At 36.2% G+C, this 21,758-nt stretch overlaps 1 pseudogene; it reads right to left on the reverse strand.

Moving 5' to 3' along the window:
* Positions 1-730: 730 nt before the first annotated feature.
* The window catches only part of LOC134728460 (uncharacterized), a 46,243-nt pseudogene continuing 25,215 nt past the window's right edge, over positions 731-21,758 (reverse strand).

Raw genomic sequence — 21,758 nt, forward strand, 5'->3', positions numbered from 1 at the left:
TCCACACATCACAAAGCAGTTGCACAGACATATTCTTTCTAGTTTCTATTTGGGCATATACAGATTTCCTGCTATGCCTAAATGGGCTCCCAAATACCCCTTCACAGATTCTCCAAAAATAGTGTATCCAACCTGCTGAGTCAAAAGAAAGGCTGAAATCTGTCAAATGAATCCACACATCACAAAGCAGATTCACTGATAGCTTCTTTCTAGTTTATATCTGGGTATATTCGGTTTTTCTCCATAGCCTCAATGGGCTGCAAAATGTCCCTTAGCAGATTCTCCAAAGAGAGTATTTTCAACATGCTGCATCAAAGGAAAACTTTAAACCTGTGAGATGAATCCACACATCACAAAGCAGTTTCACAGATAGCTTCTTTCTAGTTTTTATCTGGGGATATTTGTTTTTTCTCCTTAGGCCTCAATGTACTCCAAAATATCCCTTCACACAGTCTCCAAAAAGGTGTTTCCAACCTGCTGTATCAAAAGAAAGTTTTATCTCTGTGAGATGAATCCAAACATCAGAAAGCAGTTTCACTGATAGCTTCTTTCTAGTTTTTATCTGGGGATATTCAGTTTTTCCCCATAGGCTTCAATGGACCACCAAAATATTGCTTCACAGACTCTACTAAAAAAGTGTTTCCAACCTGCTGAATAAAAAAATGATTTAACTCTATTAGATGAATCCACACATCCCAACGTGGTAACACAGATAATTTCTTTCTAATTTTTATCTGGAGATGTTCGTTTTTTCCCCATAGGCCTCAATGGACTCCCAAATGTCACTTCGAAGATCCTCCAAAAAGAGTGCTTCCAACCTGTTGAGTTAAAAGAAAGCTTTAACTCTGTGAGATGAATCCACACATCACAAAGTAGTTTCACAGATGGCTTCTTTCTAGTTTTTATCTGGGGATATTCCATTTTTCTCTATAGTCCTCAAAGGGCTCCCAAATGTCCCTTTGCTGATTTTCCAAAAACAGTGTTTCCAACCTGCTGAATCAAAAGAAAGGTTTAACTCTGTGAGATGAATTCACACATCACAAACAGTTCACAGAAAGCTTCTTTCTAGTTCCCATCAGGGGATATTCAGTTTTTCCTCATAGGCATCAATGGGCTCCCAAATGTCTTTTCACAATCTCCAAATACAGTGTTTCCAACCTGCTGAAACAAGAGAAAGGTTTGGCTCTGTGAGATGAATCCACACATCACAAAGCAGATTCACAGATAGCTTCTTTCTAGTTTTTATCTGGAGATGTTGAGTTTTTCACATAGGCCACAATGGGCTCCCAAATGTTCTTTTGCAGATTCTCAAAAAAGAGTGTTTCCAACCTGCTGAATCAAAAGAAGGGTTTAACTCTGATAATTGAATCCACAAATCACAAAGTGATTACATGGACAGTTTCTTTCTAGTTTTCATCTGGAGATAGTCGGTTTTTCCCCATAGGCCACATTGGGCTCTCAAATGTCCCCTCACAGTTTCTCCAATAAAAGTGTTTCCAACCTGCTGAATCAAAAACAATGTCAAAATCTGTGAGATAAATCCACAAATCGCAATGCAGTTTCACAGGTAGCTTTTGTCTAGTTTTTGTCTGAAGATATTTGGTTTTTCCCCATAGGCTTCAATGGGCTCCCAAATATCCCTTCACAGATTCTTCAAAAAGAGTGTTTCAACCTGCTGGATTAAAATAAAAATTTAACTCTGTGAGATGAATCTACACATTGCAAAACAGATTCACAGATGGTTTCTTTCTAGTTTTTATATGGGGATATTCTGTTTCTCCCCATAGGCCTCAATGGGCTTTAAAATGTCCCTTCGCAGATTCTCCAAATAGAGTGTTTTCAACCTGTTGTATCAAAAGAAAGGTTTAGCTCTGTGAGATGAATCTGCACATCGCAAAGCAGTTTCACAGATAGCTTCTTTCTAGTTTTTACCTGGGGATATTCTGTTTTTCCCCTTGGGCACCAATGGGCTCCCAAATGTCCCTTCATAGATTTTCCAAGAAATGTTTTTCCAAATGTCCCTTTGCAGATTCTTCAAAAACAGTGTTTCAAAACAGCTGAATCAAAAGAAAAGTTTAATTCTGTGAGATGAACCCACATATCACAAAGCAGTTTCACAGAGAGCTTCTTTCTGGTTTTTATCTAGGGATATTTGCTTTTTCACCATATGCCTAAATGAGCTCCTAGATGTCCCTTAACAGATTCTACAAAAACAATGTTTCCAAACTGCAGAATCAAAAGAAAGGTTTAACTCTGTGAGATGTATCAACATATCACAAAGCAGTTTCACAGATAGCTTCTTTCTAGTTTACCTGGATATATTCAGTTTTTTCCAATAGGTCTCAATGGGCTCTTAAATGTCTCTTCACAGAATCCACCAAAAGAGTGTTTAAAACATGCTGAATCAAAAGAAAGTTTTAATTCTGTGAGATGAATGCATACCTCACAAAGCCATTTCACAGATAGCTCCTTTAAACTTTTTTCTGGGGTATTCTGTTTTTATACATAGGCCCCAGTGGGCTCCCAAATATACCTTCACAGATTCTCCAAAAAAGATTGTTTCCAAAGTGCTGAATGAAAGGCAGTGTAATTCTGTGAGATGAATCCGCACATCACAAAGCAGTTGCACAGATAGCTTCTTTCTAGTTTTTATCTGGGGATATTCTGTTTTTTCCCTTTTGCCTCAATGGGCTCAAAAATGTCACTTCAAAGATTCTCCAAAAAGAGTTTTCCCAACCTGCTGAATCAGAAGAAAGATTTAAATCTCTGAGATGAATCCACAAATCACAAAGCAGTTTCACAGATAGTTTCTTTCCACTTTTTATCTGGGGATATTTTGTTTATCTCCAAAGGTCTCAATGGACTCCCAAATATCTCGTCACTGATTCTTAAAAATAGTGTTTCCAACCTGCTGAATCAAAAGAAAGATTTAACTCTGTGAGATGAATCCACACATCAAAGGGCAGATTCACTGATAGCTTCTTTCTAGTTTTTATCTTGGGATATTTGGTTTTTCCCCATTTGCCTCAAAGGAATTTCAAATGTCCCTTTGCAGATTCTCCAAATAAAGTGTTTTCAACCTGCTGAAACAAAAGTAAGGTATAACTCTATGGATGAATCCACATACCACAAAGCAGTTTCACAGATATCATCTTTCTAGTTTTTACCTGGGGATATTCTGTTTATCCCTGAAGACCTCAATGGGCTTCCAAATGTGTCTTCAATGACTGTTAAAAATAGGGTTTCCAATCTGCTGAATGAAAAGAAAGATTTAACTTTGTGAGATGAATCCACACATCAAAAAGCATGTTCACTGATAACTTCTTTCTAGTTTTTATCTGGGGATGTTTTGTTTTCCCCCATTTGCCTCAATGGGCTTTCAAATATCCCCCCACAGATTCTCCAAATACAGTGTTTTCAACCTGCAGAACCAAAAGAAATTTGTAACTCTGTGTATGAATCTACATATCACAAAGCATTTTCACAGATATCATCTGTCTAGTTTTTATATCGGGATATTCAGTTTTTCCCCATAGGCCTCAAGGGGCTCTCAAATGTCCCTTCACAGATTCTACAAAAAGATTATTTCCAACCTGCTGAATCAAAAGAAAGTTTTAGCTCTGTGAAATGAATAAACACATCAAAAGCAGTTTCTCCGATAGTTTATTTCTAGTTTTTAACTGATGATATTCAGTTTTTCTCCATAGGACACAATGGGCTCTGAAACAATGCTTTGCATTTCTACAAAAAGAGTGTTTCAACTTGCTGAATCAATAAAAAGTTTTAACTCTGTGAGATGAATCCACACATCACAAAGTAGTTTCACCGATAGATTCTTTCTAGTTTTTATCTGAGGATATTCAGTTTTTTTCCTTAGGCCTCAATGGGATCTGAAATGTTTCTTCACAGATTCTCCAATAAGAGGATTTCCAACCTACTTAGTCAATATAAAGTTTTATCTCTGTGAAATGAATCCACCCATCGCAAAGCAGCTTCACAGATAGCTTCTTTCTAGTGTTTAGCTGGGGATAGTCTTTTTCTTCACAGGCCTCAATGGGCTCCCAAGTGTTTCTTTACCAATTCTCCAAAAAGAGGGTTCCCAACCTGATGAATTAAAAGAAAGGTTTAACTCTGTGAGATGCATCCACATATCATAAAGTAGATTCACAGATAGCTTCTTTCTAGTTTTTATCTATGGATGTTGTGTTTTATCACAGAGGCATCAGTTGGCTCCCAATGTCCCTTTGCAGATTCTTGAAATATTGTGTTTTCAAACTGCTGAATCAAAAGAAAGATTTAACTCTGTGAGATGAATCCACGCATCACAAAGCAGTTTCACAGATAGCTTCTTTCTAGTTTATATCTGGGGATATTCAGTTTTTCCCCATAGGCCTCATTAGGATCCCAAATGTCTGTTCTAACTTTCTCCAAATAGAGTGTTTTCAACTGGTGAATCAACAGAAAGGTTTAACTCTGTGTTGAATCCACACATCACACAGAAGTTTCACAGAGAGCTTCTTTCTAGTTTTTATCTGGGAATATTCTCTTTCTCTCCAAGAGCTCAATGGGCTCGCAAATTTCCCTTTGTAGATTCTCTGAAAAGAGTGTTTCTAAGCTGCTGAATCAAAAGAAGGGTTTAAGTCTGTGAGATGAATCCACACATGACAAAGCAGTCTCACAGAAAGCTTTTTTATAGTTTTTATCTTTGGATATTCAGTTTTTCCCCTTAGGCTTCAATGGGATCCCAAATGGCCCTTTGCAGATCCTCCAAAAAGAGGGTTTCCAACCTGCAGAATCAAAAGAAAGGTCTCACACTGTGACATGAATCCACACATCACAAAGAAGTTTCACAGATAGCTTCTCTCTAATTTTTATCTGGGGATATTTTGTTTTTCTCCATAGGCCTCAATGGGCTCCCAAATGTCCCCTTGCATATTCTCCAGAAAGAGTGTTTCCAACCTGTTGAATCAAAGGGAACTCTGTGAGATGAATCCACACATCACAAAGCAGTTTCACAGCAAGCATCTTTCTAGTTTCTACCTGTGGCTATTCTGTTTTTCCACATAGGCCGCAAATGGATCCCAAATGTCTTTCACAAATTGTCCAGAGTGTTTTTAACCTGCTTAATCAAAACTGTGGCTTAACTGTGTGAGATGATTCCACACATGACATAGCAGTTTCACAGATAGCTTATTTGTACTTTTTACCTGAGGACATTCTGTTTTTCACCAAAAGCCACAATGGGCTCCCAAATGTCCCCTCATGGATTCTCTATAAAGAGTTTTTCCAACCAGCTGGATCAAAAGAAAGGGTTACCTCTGTGAGATGAATCCACACATGACAAAGCAGTTTCATAGATTGCTCCTTTCTAGTTTTTACCTGCAGATATATACACATATATATATGTGTATATATATGTGTGTATATATATGTATATATATGTATATATATGTGTATATATATATGTATATATATGTATATATATGTATATATATATATACGTATATATATGTATATATATATATACGTATATATATGTATATATATGTGTATATATATATGTGTATATATATATATATACACATATATATATATTTTTTTTTTTTCCTATGGGACTGAATGATCTCCCAAATGTCCTTTTGCTGATTCTCCAAAAAGAGTGTTTCTAACCTGCTGTTTCAAAAGAAAAGTTTAACTCAGTGAGATGAATCCACACATCAGAAAGCAGTTTCACAGATGGCTTCTTTCTAGGTTTTACCTGGGGATATTCAGTTTTTTTAAATGGGCTGCAGTGGGATCCCAAATGTCCCTTCGCAGATTCTCCAAAAAGGCTGTTTCTAACCTGCTGAATCAAAAGAAAGTTTTAACTCTGTGATATAAATCCACACATAAAAAAGCAATTTTTATGGACAGCTTCTTTTCAGTTTTTACCTGAGGATATTTGACTTTTCTCCTTAGGCCTCAGTGGGTTCCCAAATGTCCCATCACAGATTCTTCAAAAAGAGTGTTTCCAATTTGCTGAATCAAAAGGAAGTTTTATCTCTGTGAGTTGAATCCACATATCACAAAGCAGTTTAACAGATACATTCTTTTTAGTTTTTACTTGGGGATGTTCTGTTTTTCCCCATAGCCCTCATTAGGCTCTGAATTGTCTCTTCACAGATTCTCCAAAAACAGTGTGTCCAACCTGTTGAATCAAAAGAAATGTTTAATTCTGTGAGATTAATCCACACATCAAAAAGCAGTTTAACAATTAGCTTTTTTCTAGATTTTACCTGGGGATATTCAGTTATTCCCCATGGGACTACATGGGCTCCTAAATGTCACTTCACAGATTGTACAAAAAGATTGTGTCAAATGTGCTGAATCAAAAGAAAGGCTTAACTCTTTGAGATAAATGCACAAATCACAAAGCAGTTTCTCAGAAAGCCTCTTTCCCGTTTTTCTCTGAAGACATTTCCTCTCTCACCATAGGCCTCAATGAGCTACAAAATATCCCTTCGCAGATTCTAGAAAAACAGTGTCTCCAAACTGCCCCATCAAAAGAAAGGTTTAAGTGTGTGATGTATGCACACAACACAAAGCATGTTCTCAAAAAGCTTCTTTCTAGTTTCTATATGAAGATATATCCTTTTTCAGCATAGTTCCCAATGCTCTCCCAAATATCCCTTCACAGATTCTACAAAAACAGTTTCCAAACTGCTCAACCAAAAGAAAGGTTTGAGTCTGTGAGATGAATGCACACGTCACAAAGCGGTTTCTCAGAAAGTTTCTTTCTTATTTTTCTCTGAAATTATTTCCTTCTTCACCATAGTCTTTAATGCACTCCCACATATCCCTTCAAAGATTCTACAAAAACAGTGTTTCCAAACTGCTCCATCAAAACAAAAGTTGATCTCTGTGAATTCAACACATGCATCACAAAGCAGTTTCTCAGAAAGCTCCTTTCTAGTTTTTCTCTGAAGATATTTCCTTTTACTCCATAGGCCTCAATGAACTCCCAAATATCCCTTCTCAGATTCTACAAAAAGAGTGTTTCCAAATAGCTCCAATAAAAAAAAAGGTTTAACTCTGTGAGAACAATGCAACATCACAAAGCAGATTCTCAGAAAGCTTTCTTCTACTTTTTCTCTGAAGATATTCCTTTTTCACCACAGGCCTCAATGCACTCTCAAATATCCCTTTGCAAATTCTACAAAAACACTGTTTCCAAATAGATCCATCAAAAGAAACTTTTAACTCTGTGAGATGAATGCACACATCACAAATCAATTTCTCAGAAAGCTTCTTTCTAGTTTTTATCTAAAGATATTTCCTTTTGGACCACAGGCCTCAATGTCTCCCCAAATATCCCTTCGCAGATTCCACAACAGTGTTTCCAAACTGTTCAATTAAAAGAAATGTTTAACTCTGTGAGATGAATGTACACATCAAAAAGCAGTTTCCCAGAAAGCTTCTTTCTAGGTTTTCTCTGAAGATATTTCCTTTTTCACCATAAGCCTCAATGCTCTCCCCAATATCACTTCGCAGATTTTAGAAAAACAGTGTTTCCTAACAGATCAATGAAAAAAAGTTTTAACTCAGTGAGATGAATATAGTCATAACAAATCAGTTTCTCAGGAAGCTTATTTCTATTTTTCATCTAGTGAGATTTCCTTTTTGACCATAGACGTCAATGCACTCCCAAATATTCTTTTGCTGTTTCTACAAAAACAGTGTTTCCAAACTGCTCCATAAAGAAAAGGTTTCACTGTGTGAGATGAATGAACACATCACTAATCAGTTTCTCAGAAAGCTTCTTTCTTGTTTTTCTTTTAAGACATTTCCTTTTTCACAATAGGCCTCAATGCACTCTCAAATATCCCTTCATTGATCTACAAAAACACTGCTTTCGAGCTGCTCCATCAAAAGAAATATTTAACTATGTGAGGAGAATGCACACATCACAAATCAGTTTCTCTGAAAGTTTATTTTTGTTTTTTATCTAAACATATTTCATTTTTTACCATAGGCCTCAATGTTCTCCCTAATAACCCTTGGCACTTTCTAAAAAAAACAGTGTTTCCAAACTGCTCAATCAAAAGAAATGTTTAACTCTGTGAGATGAATGCACACATCACAAAGCAGTTTCTCAGAAAGATTCTTTCTGGTTTTTCTCTGAAGTTATTTCCTTTTTCACCATAGTCCTCAATATGCTCCCAAGTATCCCTTTGCAGAATCTACAAAAACAGTGTTTGCAAACTGCTAAACCAAAAGAAAGGTGTGAGTCTGTGAGATAAATGCAAACATCACAAAGCAGTTTTGCAGAAAGTTTCTTTCTAGTTTTTATCTGAAGATATTTCCTTTTTCATCACAGGCCTCAAAATGATCCTAAATATCCCTTCGCAGATTCTACAAAAACAGTGTTTCCAAACTGCTCCATCAAAGAAAGGTTTTACTCTGTAAGATGAATGCACACTTTACAAAGCAGTTTTGCAGAAAGTTCCTTTCTAGTTTTTATTAGAAAATATTTCCTTTTTCACCATAGGCCTCAATGTGCTCCTAAATATCCCTTTGCAGATTCAACAAAAACAGTGCTTCCAAAATGCTCCATTTTGGAGCACAGGTTTAACTCTGTGAGATGAATGCACATATCACAAAAGGTTATCAGAAAACTTCTTAATGCATTTTCTCTTAAGATATTTCCTTCTTCACCATAGGCCTCAACAAGCTTCCAAATATCCCTTCATAGATTCTAAAAAAAAGTGCTTCCAAACTGCCCAATCAAAAGGTAAGTTTAACTCTTTCAGATGAATGCACACATGACAAAGCAGTTTCTCAGAAAGATTCATTCTAGTTTTTCTCTGAAGGTGTTCATTTTTCACATTAGGCTTCAATGCACTTCCAAATATCCCTTTGCAGATCCTAAAAAACAATGTTTCCAAAGTGCTCCATCAAAAGAAAGGTTTAACAATTTGAGATGAATGCACACATCACAAAGCAGTTTCTCAGAAAAATTCTTTCCTTTTTTTCCTCTGAAGATATTTCCTTTTTCACCATAGGCCTCCATGCACTCTCAAATATCCCTTCAGAGATTCTACAAAAAGCATGATTACAAACTGATCCATCAAAAGTAAGGATTAACTCTGTGATATGAATGCACACATCAGAAAGCAATTTCTCAGAAAGCTTCTTTGTACATTTTCCCTGAAGATATTTCCTGTTTCACCATAGGCCTAAATGTGCTCCCAAATATCCCTTGGCAGTTTCTACAAAAACAATGTTTCCAAACTGCTCAATCAAAAGAAAGGTTTAACTCTGTGAGGTGAATGCACACATCATGAAGCAGTTTCTCAGAAAGCCTGTTTCTAATTTCTCTCTGAAGTTATTTCTTTTTTGACCACAGACCTCAGTATGCTCCCAAATATCCCTTCGCAGATTCTACAAAAACAGTGTTTTGAAACTGCTCTATCAAAGGAAAGCTTTAACTTTGTGAAATAAAAGGACACGTCACGAAGCAGTTTCTCAGAAAGCTTATTTCTAGTTTTTCTCTGAAGATACTTCCTGTTTCATCACAGGCCTCAATGCACTCCCAAATATCCAGTTGCAGATTCTACAAAAACAGTGTTTCCAAACTGATCCATAAAAAGAAAGGTTTAAGTCTGTGAGATGAATAGATACATCACAAAGCAGTTTCTCTGAAAGCTTCTTTCTGGTTATTCTCTGAAGATATTTCCTTTTTCACTGTAGGCCTCCATGTGCTCCCCCAAAACAGTGTTTCCTAACTGCTCCATCAAAAGAAAGGTTTAACTCTCTGAGGTGAATACACAAATCACAAAGCAGTTTCTCAGAAAGCTTCTTTATAGTTTCTCTAAAGACATCTCCATTTTCACTGTAGGCCTCAATGCACTCCCTAATATCCCTCCACAGATTCTACAAAAACGGTGCCCCAAACTCCTACATCAAAAGAAATGATTACCTCTGTGAGTTGACTGCACACATTGCAAGCCAATTTCTCAGAAAGCTTCTTTCTAGTTGTTCTCTGAAGATATTTCCTTACTCACCATTGGCCTCAATGCACTCTCAAATATCCTTTGGCAGATTCTACAAAAACAGTGTTTTCCAACTTGCTGAATGAAAAGAAAGGTTTACCTCTGTGAGATGAATGGGTACATCACAAAGTGGTTTCTCTGAGATCCTCCTTCTAGTTTTAATCATTTGATATTTCCTTCTTTGCCTTTGGCCTCAAGGAGCTACCAAATGTCCATTCACAGATTTCAACAAAAACTGTGTTTCCAAACTGCTGAATCCAAACAGATGTTTAACTCTGTGCGATGAATGCTCACATCAGAAAGCAGTTTCTCAGAAAGGTTCTTTCCAGTTTTCATATGAAGATGTTTCCTTTTTCACCATGGGCCTCAATGTGCTCCCAAATATCCTGTCACAGACTCTACAAAAATAGTGCTTCCAATCTGCTGAATGAAAAGAGAGGTTTAACTCTGTGAGATGAATGCACACATCACAAAGCAGTTTCTCAGAGAGGTTCCTTCTAGCTTTTATCCTGGGATATTCCCTTTGTCACCATTGGCCTAAATGGACTCCCAAATGTCCATTCACCGAATGGACAAAAACAGTGTTCCTAAACTACTGAATCCAAAGAAAGTTTTAACTCTGTGAGATGAAGCCACACATCACAAAGCAGTTTCTCAGAAATCCTCTTTCCAGTTTTAATCTGAAGATGTTTCCTTTTTCACCATAGGCCACAATGCACCCCCAATTATCCTATCGCAGAGTCTACATCAACAGTGTTTCCAAACTGTTGAATGAAAAGAAAGTTTTAACTCTGCAGGATGAATGCACACATCTTAAGGCAGTTGCTCAGACAGCTTCCTTCTAGTTTTTATCCTTGGATATTCGCTTTTTTGCCTTTGACCTCATTGAGCTCCCAACTGTCCATTCACAGAATGGACAAAAACAGTGTTTCCAAATTGCTGAATCCAAAGAAAAGTTTAACTCTCTGAGATGAAATCACACGTGACAAAGCAGTTTCTCAGAAAGCTTCTTTCTAGTTTTTATCTGAAGGTGATTCCTGTTTCACCATAGTCCTCAATGCATTTAGAATATCCCTTTACATATTTTACAAAAACAGTATTTCCAAAATACTGCATGAAAAGAAAGGTTTAACTCTGTGAGATAAATACACACATCACAAAGCAGTTTCTCAGATAGCTTCCTTCTAGTTTTTATATGGAATATTCCCTTCATCGCCATTGGCTTCAATGAGATTCCCAATGTCCATTCTCAGAATGCACAAAAATGGTGTTTCAAAAATGTTTCAGAAAAGAAAGGTTTAAGTCTGTGAGATGGAATGCACACATCACAATTCGGTTTCTCAGATAGCTTCCTTCTAGGTTTTATATTCGTTTTATTGCCATTGGCCTCAATGAGCTCCCAAGTGTCCATTTGCAGAATTCACAAAAACAGTGTTTCCAAACTGCTGAATCCAAGAAAGGTTTAACTCTGTGAGATGAATGCACACATCAAAAAGCAGTTTCTCAAAAGCTTCTTTCTTCTTTTTACCTGAAGATGTTTCCTTTTTCACCATACACCTCAATGCACTCCCAAATATCTCTTTGCAGATTCTACATCAACAGTGTTTGTAAACTGCTGAAGGAAAAGAAACGTATAACACTGCGACATGAATGCAAACATTACAAAGCTGTTTCTCAGAGAGCTTCCTTCTAGTTTTTCTCCTGGTATATTACATTTTTTTGCCATTTGCCTCAATGAACTTCCAAATGTCCATTTGCAGAATGGACAAAAGCAGTGTTTCCAAACTGCTGAATCCAAAAAAAGTTTAACTCTGTGGGACAAATGCACAAATCACAAAGCAGTTTCTCAGAAGCCTTCTTTCTAGTTTTTATCTGAAGAAGTTTCCTTTTTCACCCTAGGCCTCAAAGTACTCCCAATTATCCCTTCACAGATTCTACAAAATAGTGTTTCCAAACTGCTCAATCAAAAGAAAGGTTTAACTCTGTGAGATCAATGCACACTTCACAAAGCAGTTTCTCAGAAAGCTTCTTTCTAATTATTGTCTGAAGATATTTCCTTTTTGACTGAAGGCCTCAATGCACTCCCAAATATCTCTTCGTGGATTCCACAAAAACAGTGTTTCCAGACTTCTCAATCAAAGGAAATGTTTAAGTCTATGAGCTGAATGCACACATCACAAATCAGTTTCTCTGAAAGTTTCTTTCTAGTTTTTATCTGAAGATATTTCCTTTTTCAAAATAAGTCTCAAAGTGCACCCAAATATTCATTTGCAGATTCTACAAAAACAGTGTTTCCAACCTGCTGAAACAAAAGAAAGGTTTGAGTCTGTGAGATGAATGCACACATCACAAAGCAGTTTCTCCAAAAGCTTACTTCTTTTTTTTCTCTGAAGTTATTTCCTTTTTCACCATAGGTCTCAATGCACTCCCAAGTATCCTGTCACAGTTTCTCCAAAACCGTGATTCCAAACAGCTCCATCAAAAGAAAATTATAACTCTGTGAAATGAATGCACCCCATAACAACTCAGTTTCTCAGACAGCATCTTTATAGTTTTTCTCTTAAGATACTTCATTTTTCACCATAGGCCTAAATGCGGTGCCAAATATCACTTTGCAGATTCTACAAAAACAGTGTTTCCAGACCTCTCCATCAAAAGAAAGGTTTAACTCTGTGAGGTGAATGGAAACATCACAAAGCAGTTTCTCAGAAAGGTTCTTCCTAGTTTTTATCTGAAGATAATTCCTTTTTCACCATAAGCCTCAATGAGTACCAAAATATCCATTTGTAGTTTCTACAAAAACAGTGTTTCCCACCTGCTCAACCAAAAGAAAAATATGAGTCTGTAAGATGAATGTAAGCATTACAAAGTAGTTTCTCAGAAAGTCTCTTTGTAGTTTTTCTTGAAGATATTTCCTTTTTCACCATCAGCCTCAATTCTCTCCAAAATATCCAGTTGCCAATTCTACAAAAACAGTCTTTGCAAACATCCCCATGAAAAGAAATGTGTAACTCAGTGAGATGAATGTGCACATCACAAACCAGTTTCTCAGAGGGCTTCTTGCTAGTTTTTATCTAAAGATATTTCCTTTTTGAACACAAGCCTCAGTGCACTCCAAAATATCCCTTCGCAAATTCTAAAAAACAGTGTTTCCAAACTGCTCCATCAAAAGAAAGGTTTAACTCTGTATGTTTAATGCACACATCACAAACCAGTTTCTCAGAGGGCTTCTTTGCAGTTTTCTCTTAAGACATTTCATTTTAAACCATAGGCCTCAAGGCCCTCCCAAATATCCCTTCATAGATTCTACAAAAACAGTGTTGCCAAACATTTCCATCAAAAGAAAGGTTTAACTCTGTGAGATGAATGCACACATCACAAATCAGTTTCTCAGAAAGTTTCTTTCTTGTTTTTCTCTGAAGATATTTCCTTTTCACTATAGGCCTCAATGAGATCTGCAATATCTCTTTGCACATTTTACAAAAACATTGTTCTCAAAAAGCTCCATCAAAAGAAAAGTTTACCTCTGTGAAATGAATGCACACATCACAAATTAGTTTCTCAGAAAGCTTCCTTCTAGTTTTTATCTAAAAATATTTCCTTTTTGACCATAGGCCTCAATGAGCTCCAAAATATCCCTCAGAGTTTCTACAAAAACAGTATTTCCAAACTGCTCCATCAAAAGAAAGGTTTATTCCTTTGAGATGAGTGCACAGATCACAAAGTGGTTTCTCAGAAGACTTTTTTTTTCTTTTTTTCTGAAGATATTTCCTTTGTCACCATAGGACTCAATGCGCTCTCAAATATCCCTTTGCAGAATTTGTGACAATATTTCCAAACTGCTTCATCACAAAAACGTTTCACTCTGTGAGATGACTGCACACACAACAAATAGTTTCTCAGAAAGCATCTTTATATTTTTTCTCTTATTTCCTTTTCTGCCATAGTCTTTGATGTGCTCCCAAATATCTCTTTGCAGATTCCATAAAACCGGTGTTTCCAAACTGCTCCATCAAAAATAGATTTGACTCTGCAAGGTGAATGCACACATCACAAAACAGTTGCTCAGAAAGCTTCTTTCCAGTTTTTTTCTGAAGATATTTCCTTTTGAATGTTGAATAGGCCTCAATGCACTCCAAAGTATGCCTTCACAGATTCTACAAAAAGAGGGTTTCCAAACTCCTCGTTAAAAAGAAAGGTTTACCTAGGTGATTTAAATACACACATCACAAAGCAGTTTCTCAGAAAGCTTCTTTCTAGTATTTATCTGAAGATATTTCCTTTTTCACAATAGGCCTCAATGCACTCCCAAATATCACTTCACAGATTCTACAAAAACAGTGTTGCCAAACATTTCTACCAAAAGAAATGTTTACATCTGTGAGATGAATGCACAAATCAGAAATCAGTTTCTCAGAAAGCATCTTTCTTGTTTTTCTCTGAAGATATTTTCTTTTCCACCATAGACCTCACGGCACTCCCTACTATCCCTTTGCAGATTATACAAAAACAGTGCCTCCAAACTGCTCAATAAAAAAAAAAGCTTTTGTTCTGTGAGACAAATGCACACATTACAAAGCAGTTTCTCAGAAAGCTTCTTTCATGTTTTTCTCTGAAGACATATCCTTATTCACCATAGGCTTCAATGCGCTCCCAAATATCACTTCACAGATTCTATAGAAAGAGTGTTTCCAAACTGCTCCCTTAAAAGAAAAGTTTTGATTGTGTGAGATGAATGCTCACATCACAAAGAAGTTGCTCAGAAAGCTTCTTTCTAGTTTTTATCTGAAGATAATTCCTCATTCAACATAGGTCTCAATGAGCTCCCAAATATCCCTTCCTGGATTCTACAAAAACAGTGTTTCCAAACTTCTCCAAGAAAAGAAAGTTGTAACTCTGTGAGATGAATTCACACATCACAAATCAGTTTCTCAGAAAGCTTTTTTCTATTTTTTCTCTAAGGATGTTTCCTTTTTCACCATTGTCCTCAATGCACTCCCAAATATCTCTTCGCAGATTCTTAGAAAAGTGTTTCCAAACTGTTCAACCAAGAGAAATGTTTGAGTCTGTGAAATGAATGCACACATCAGAAATCATTTTCTCAGAAAACTTCTTTCTGGTTTTTCATTGAAGATATTTCCTTTTTCATCATAGGCCTCATTGCCCTTCCAAATAGCTCTTCTCAGATTCTGCAAAAACAGTGTTTCCAAACTGCTCAATCAAAAGAAAGGATTAACTTTCTGAGATGAATGAATACATCACAAGTCAGTTTCTCAGAAAGCCTCTTTCTACATTTTATCTGAAGATATTTTCTTTGTGACCATAGGCCTCAATGTGCTCCCAAATATTCCCTCAAAGATTCTATAAAAACAGTGTTTCCAAACTGCTCCATTGAAAGAAAGGTTTACCTCTGTGAGATGGATGCACACATCACCAAGATGTTTCTCCGAAAGGTTCTTTCTAATTTTATTCTAAAGATGTTTTCTTTTTCACAATTGGCCTCAATGCACTCCCAAATATCACTTCAAAGATTCTACAAAGCCAGTGCTTACAAACTGCTCCACCAAAAGAAATGTTTAATTCTGTGAGATGAATGCACACATCCTGAAGCAGTTTCTCAGAAAGCTTGTTTCTAGTTCCTCTCTGAAGATATTTGCCTTTTCAACATAGGCCTCAAAGCACTCTGAAATACACGTTCATAGATTTTACTAAAGCAGTGTTTCCAAACTACTGAGTGACAGGAAATGTTTAATTCAGGGAGATTAATGCACACATCACAAAGTAGCTTCTCAGTAAGCTTCCTTCTAGTTTTTCTCTGACGTTATTCCCTTTTTCACTATAAGCCTCAATCCCTTTGTAGATTCCAAAAAAACAGTGTTTCCAAACTTCTAAATCAAAAGAAAAGTTTAAGAGTGTGAGAAGAATGCATGCATCACAAAGCTCTTTCTCGGAGAGCTTCTTTCAAATTTGCACCTGAAGATATTTCCTTTTTCACCATAGGCTTCAATGTGCTCCCAAATATCTCCTCACTGATTCTACAAAAAGAGTGGTTCCAAACTGCTCAACCAGAAGAAAGTTTTGAATCTGTGAGATGAATGCACACAACGAAAAGCAGTTTTTCAGCAAGACTCTTTCTAGTTTTTCTCTGAAGATATTTCCTTTTTCACCATAGGTCTCAACAAACTCCCAAATATCCCTGCAGATCCCAGAAAAACATTTCTTCCAAACAGTTACATCAAAAGAAATGTTCAACACTGTGAGATGAAGACACACATCACAAATCAGCTTCTCAGAAAGTTTCTTTCTGGTTTTTAACTAGATATTCCCTTTCTCATCATAGGCTTCAATGCGATACCAAATATCCCTTCAATGATTCTACCAAAGCAGTGTTTCCAAATTGTACCTTCAAAAGAAAGGTTTAACTCTGTGTGATGAATTCACACAACACAAAGCAATTTCTCAGAAAGGTTTTGCCTAGTTTTTATCTGAAGATACTTCCTTTTAAACCATAGGCCTCAATATGATCCAAAGTATGTCTTCACAGATTCTACAAAAACAGTGTTTCCAAAGTCTCAACCAAAAGAAAGGTTTAACTCTGTGAGATGAATGCGTACATCACAAAGCAGTTTCTCAGAATGCTTCTTTCTAGTTTTTCTCTGAAGGTGTTTCCTTTTTCACCACAGTTCTCAATGTGCTCTGAACTATGCCTCAGCAGAATTTACAAAACGGTTTTTCCAAACTGTTCCATCAAAACAAAGGTTTAACTCTGAGATGAATGCACACAGTGCAAAGCAGTTTCTCAGAATGTTTCTTACTAGTTTTTCTGTTAGGATATTTACTTTTTCACCATGACCATCGATGAGCTCCCAAATATCCCCTTGCAGATTCTACAAAAACAGTTTCCAAACTGCTTAATCAAAAGAAATGTTTAATGCTGTGAGATGAATGCACACATCACAAATCAGTTTCCCTGAAAGTTTCTGTCTAGTTCTTACTTAAAGATATTTGCTTTTGGACCATAGACCTCAATTCACTCCCAAATATCAGTTGACATTTTCTACAAAAACAGTGTCTCCAAGCTGCCCCATCAAAAGAAGGTTTTTAACTCTGTGAGATGAATGCACACATCGCAAAGCAGTTTCTCAGAAGTCTTCCTTCTAGTTTTTCACCAAAGATAATTCCTTTCTCACCATAGCCCTCAATGTGCTCCCTAATATCCCTTCACAGAATCTATGAAAACAAGGTTTCCAAACTGCTCCATCAAAAGAAATGTTTAACACTGTGAGATGAATGCACACTCACAAATCAGTTTCTCAGAAAGATATTCTTTCATTTTTATCTAAAATATTTCCCTTTGGACAATGTGTCTCAATGCGCTCCTGAATATCTCTTTGCAGATTCTACAAAAACAGTGTTTCCAAACTGCTCTAACAAAAGAAAGGTTTAACTCTGTGAGGTGAATGCACACATCACAAAGCAGTTTCTCAGAAAGCTCCACTGAAGTTTTTATCTGAAGATATTTCCTTTTTCACCATTGGTCACAATGTGTTCACAAATATAAGTTTGGAGATTTTACAAAAACAGTAGTTCCAAACTGCTGAACCAAAAGAAAATTTTGAGTCTGGTAGATGAATGCACACATCACAAAACAGTTTCTCAGAAAGCTTCTTTCTAGTTTTTATGTGAAGATATTTCCCACCATACGCCTGAATGCACTGCCAATTATCCCTTTGCAGATACTACAAAAACCATGTTTCCAAACTCTTCAATCAAAAGAAATATTTAACCCTGTGAGACAAATCCAAATTCACAAAGCAGTTTCTCAGAAAGTTTTTTTCTTGTTTTTCTCTGAAAATGTTTCATTTTTCAGAAAAAGCTTAAATGTGATACCAAATATCCCTTCACAGATTCTACAAAAACAGTGTTTCCAACCTGCTCAATCTAAAGAAAGCTGTAACTTAGGGAGATGAATGCAAACATCACAAAGCAGTTTCTCAGAAAGATTCTTTCTAGTTTTTATCTAAAGACATTTCCTTTTTGACCATATGCCTCAATGTGCTCTGAAATATCCATTTGAAGATTATACAAAAACAGTGTTTCCAAACTGCTCCATCAAAACAAAGATTAAATTCTCTCAGATGAATGCACACATCACAAAGCAGTTTCTCAGAAAACTTCTTTCCAGTTTTTATCTAAAGATATTTCCTTTTTGACCCTATGTCTCAAAGTGCTCCCAAATATCCCTTCACAGTTTCTAAAAAACACTGTTTCCAAACTGCTCAATAAAAAAACACCAATTAACCCTGTGAGATGAATGCACACATCAAAAAGCAGTTTCTCAGAACATTTCTGCCTAAGTTTTATCTGAATATATTTCACTTTAAACCATAGGCCTCAATGCTCTCTAAAGTATCTCTTCATAGATTCTTCAAAAACAGTGTTCCCAAACTACTCAACCAAAAGAAATTTTTCAGTCTGTGAGATGAATGCATGCATCATAAAGCAGTTTCTCAGAAAGCTTCTTTCTAGTTTTTACATGAAGGTGTTTCCTTTTTTACCACAGTTCTCAATGCACTCCTAAATATCCCTCAGCAGATTCTACAAAACTGTGTATCCAAACTGCTCCATCAAAAGAAAGGTTTAACTCTATGAGATGAAGGCACACATCACAAAGCAGTTTCTCAGAAGGCTTCTTTCTTATTTTTCTCTGAAGCTGTTTCCTTTTTCACCAAAACCCTAAATTCACTACGAAATATCCCTTCCCAGATTCTACAAAAACAGTGTTTCCAAACTGCTCAATCAAAAGAAAGCATTAATTCAGGGAGATTAATACACACATCACTAAGCAGTATCTCAGAATGTTTCTTACTAGTTTTTCTCTGAGGATATTTCCTTTTTTGTCATAAGAATCAATGTGTTCCAAAATAGCCCTTTGAAGATTATATAAAAACAATGCTTCCAAACTGCTCAATCAAAAGAAATGTTTATCTTTGTGAGATGAATGCACACATCACAAATCAGTTTCCCTGAAAGTTTCCTTCTAGTTCTTATCTAAAGATATTTCATTTTAAAAATAGGCCTCAGTGCACTCCCAAATATCTCTTGGCATTTTCTACAAAAAAGTTGTTTCAAAACTGCTCCATCAAAAGAAAAGTTTAACTTTCTGAGATGAATGAACACATCACAAAGCAGTTTCTCAGAAATCTTCTTTCTAGTTTTTCTCCAAAGATAATTCCTTTTTCACCATAGCACTCAATGAGCTCCCAAATATCCCTTCACAGATTCTACAAAAACAGTGATTCCAAACTGCTCCATAAAAACAAAGGTTTAACTCTGTGAGATGCATGAACACTTCACAAATCAGTTTCTCAGAAAAATTCTTTCTGTTCTTTCTCTTAAGATATTTCCTTTTTCACCATAGACCTCAATGCACTCCAAAATACCCCTTCACAGATTCTCCAAAAACAGTTTCTAAACTGCTCCTTCAAAAGAAAGGTTTAACTCTGTAAGATGAATGCACACATCTGAAATCAGTTTCTCAGAAAGACTCTTTCAGTTTTTATCTAAAAGTATTTCCTTTTTTGACCATAGGCATCAATGAGCTCTGAAATATCCCTTTGCAGATTCTACAAAAACAGCATTTACTAACTGCTCCATCAAAAGAAAGGTTTAAATAGGTGAGACGAATGCACACAACACAAATCATTTCTCAGAAAGCTTCTTTCTAGTTTTTATTTAAAGATATTTCCTTTTTGACCATAGGCCTCAACACACTCCCAAATGTCCCTTGGCCAATTCTACAAAAACAGTGTTGCCAAACATTTCCACCAAAAGAAAGGTTTAACTCTGTGAGATGAATGCACACATCACAAAGCAGTTTCTCAGAAAGCTCCTTGGAAGTTTTTATCTGAAGATATTTCCTTTTTCATCATAGGTCACAATGTGCTCCCAATTATCAATTTGCAGATTCTACAAAAACAGTGTTTCCAAACTGCTCAACCAAAAGAAAATTTTGAGTCTGTTAGGTGAATGAACACGTCACAAAGCAGTTTCTCACAAAGCTTCTTTCTAGTTTTTATGTGGAGATAGTTCCTTTTTCACTTAGGCCTCAAAGCACTCTGAAATATCCCTTTTCAGATTCTACAAAAACAGTGTTTCCAAACTGCTGAATCAAAAGAAAGTTTTGTCTCTGTGAGACGAATGCACACATCACAAAGCAGTTTCTCAGAAAGCTTCTTTGAAATTTTTATCTGAAGATATTTCCTTTTTCATCATAGGCCTCAATGTGCTCCCAAGTATACCTTCACGGATCCTACAAAAACAGTGTTTCCAAACTTCTCAATCAAAAGAAATGTTTAACTCTGTGAGCTGAATGCATACATCACTAAGCAGTATCTCAGAAATCTTTCTAGTTTTTCTCTGAATTTATTTCCTTTTTCACCATTGGCCTTAAAGTGCTCCCAAATATCCCTTTTCAGATTATACAAAAACACTTTTTCCAAACTGCTCAATTAAAAGAAAGCTTTACCTCTGTGATGTGAATGCAGACATCACAAAGCAACTTCTCAGAAAGCTTCTTTCTTCTTTGTATCTGAAGATATTTCATTTTTCACCTTAGGCCTCGATGTGCTCCCAAATATCCCTTTGCAGATTCTACAAAAACAGTGTGTCCAAACTGCTCCATAAAAACAAAGGTTTAATCTGTTAGATGAATGTACACAAAACAAAGCAGTTTCTTACAAAGCTTCTTTCTAGTTTTTCTCTAAATAAATTTCTTTTTTCAACATAGACCTCAATGTGCTCCCAAATATCCCCTCGCAGATTCTACAAAAACACTGTTTCCAAACTGCTCCATCAAAAGAAATGTTTAACACTGTAAGACGAATGCATGCACAGATCACAAATCAGTTTCTTAGAAAGATTCTTTCTAGTTTTTATTTAAAAGCAATTTTCTTTTTGACCATAGGCCTCAATGCCCTCCCAAATATCTCTTCACAGATTCTGCAAAAACAGTGTTTCCAAACTGCTCCATCAAAAGGAAGGCTTAACTCTGTGAGAAGAATGCACACATTACAAATCAGTTTCTCAGAAAGTTTCCTTCTAGTTTTTATCTAAAGGTATTTCCTTTTTCAACATAGGCCTCAATGCACTCCCAAATATCACTTCACAGTGTCTTCAAAAACAGGGTTTCCAAACGGCTCCATCAAAATAAAGGTTTAACTCTGTGAGATGAAAGCACACATCACAAATCAGTTTCTCAGAAAGCTCCTTTGAAGTTTTTATCTGAACATATTGCCTTTTTTTACTATAGGTCACAATTTGCTCCCAAATATCAGTTTGCAGATTCTACAAAAACAGTGGTTCCACACTGCTGAACCAAAAGAATGTTTTGAGTTGGTTAGATGAATGCACACATCACAAATCAGTTTCTCAGAAAGCTTCTTTCTAGTTTTTCTCTGAAGATATTTCCTTTTTCACCAGAGACCTCAATGCATTCCCAAATATGCCTTGAGGGATACTAAAAAAACAGTATTTCCAAACTGCTCCATCAAAAGTACATTTTATCTCGGTGAGATGAATGCACACATCAAAAAGCCATTTCTCAGAAAGCTTCTTTCTATTTTTTATGTGAAGATATTTCCTTTTTCACCATTGGCCTGAATGTGATCCCAAATATCCCTTCGCAGATTCTACAAAAACTGTGTTTCCAAACTGCTCAATCAAAAG

Source organism: Pan paniscus, chromosome 10, assembly GCF_029289425.2.
Source record: "Pan paniscus chromosome 10, NHGRI_mPanPan1-v2.0_pri, whole genome shotgun sequence".
NCBI classification, from domain to species: Eukaryota; Metazoa; Chordata; class Mammalia; order Primates; family Hominidae; genus Pan; species Pan paniscus.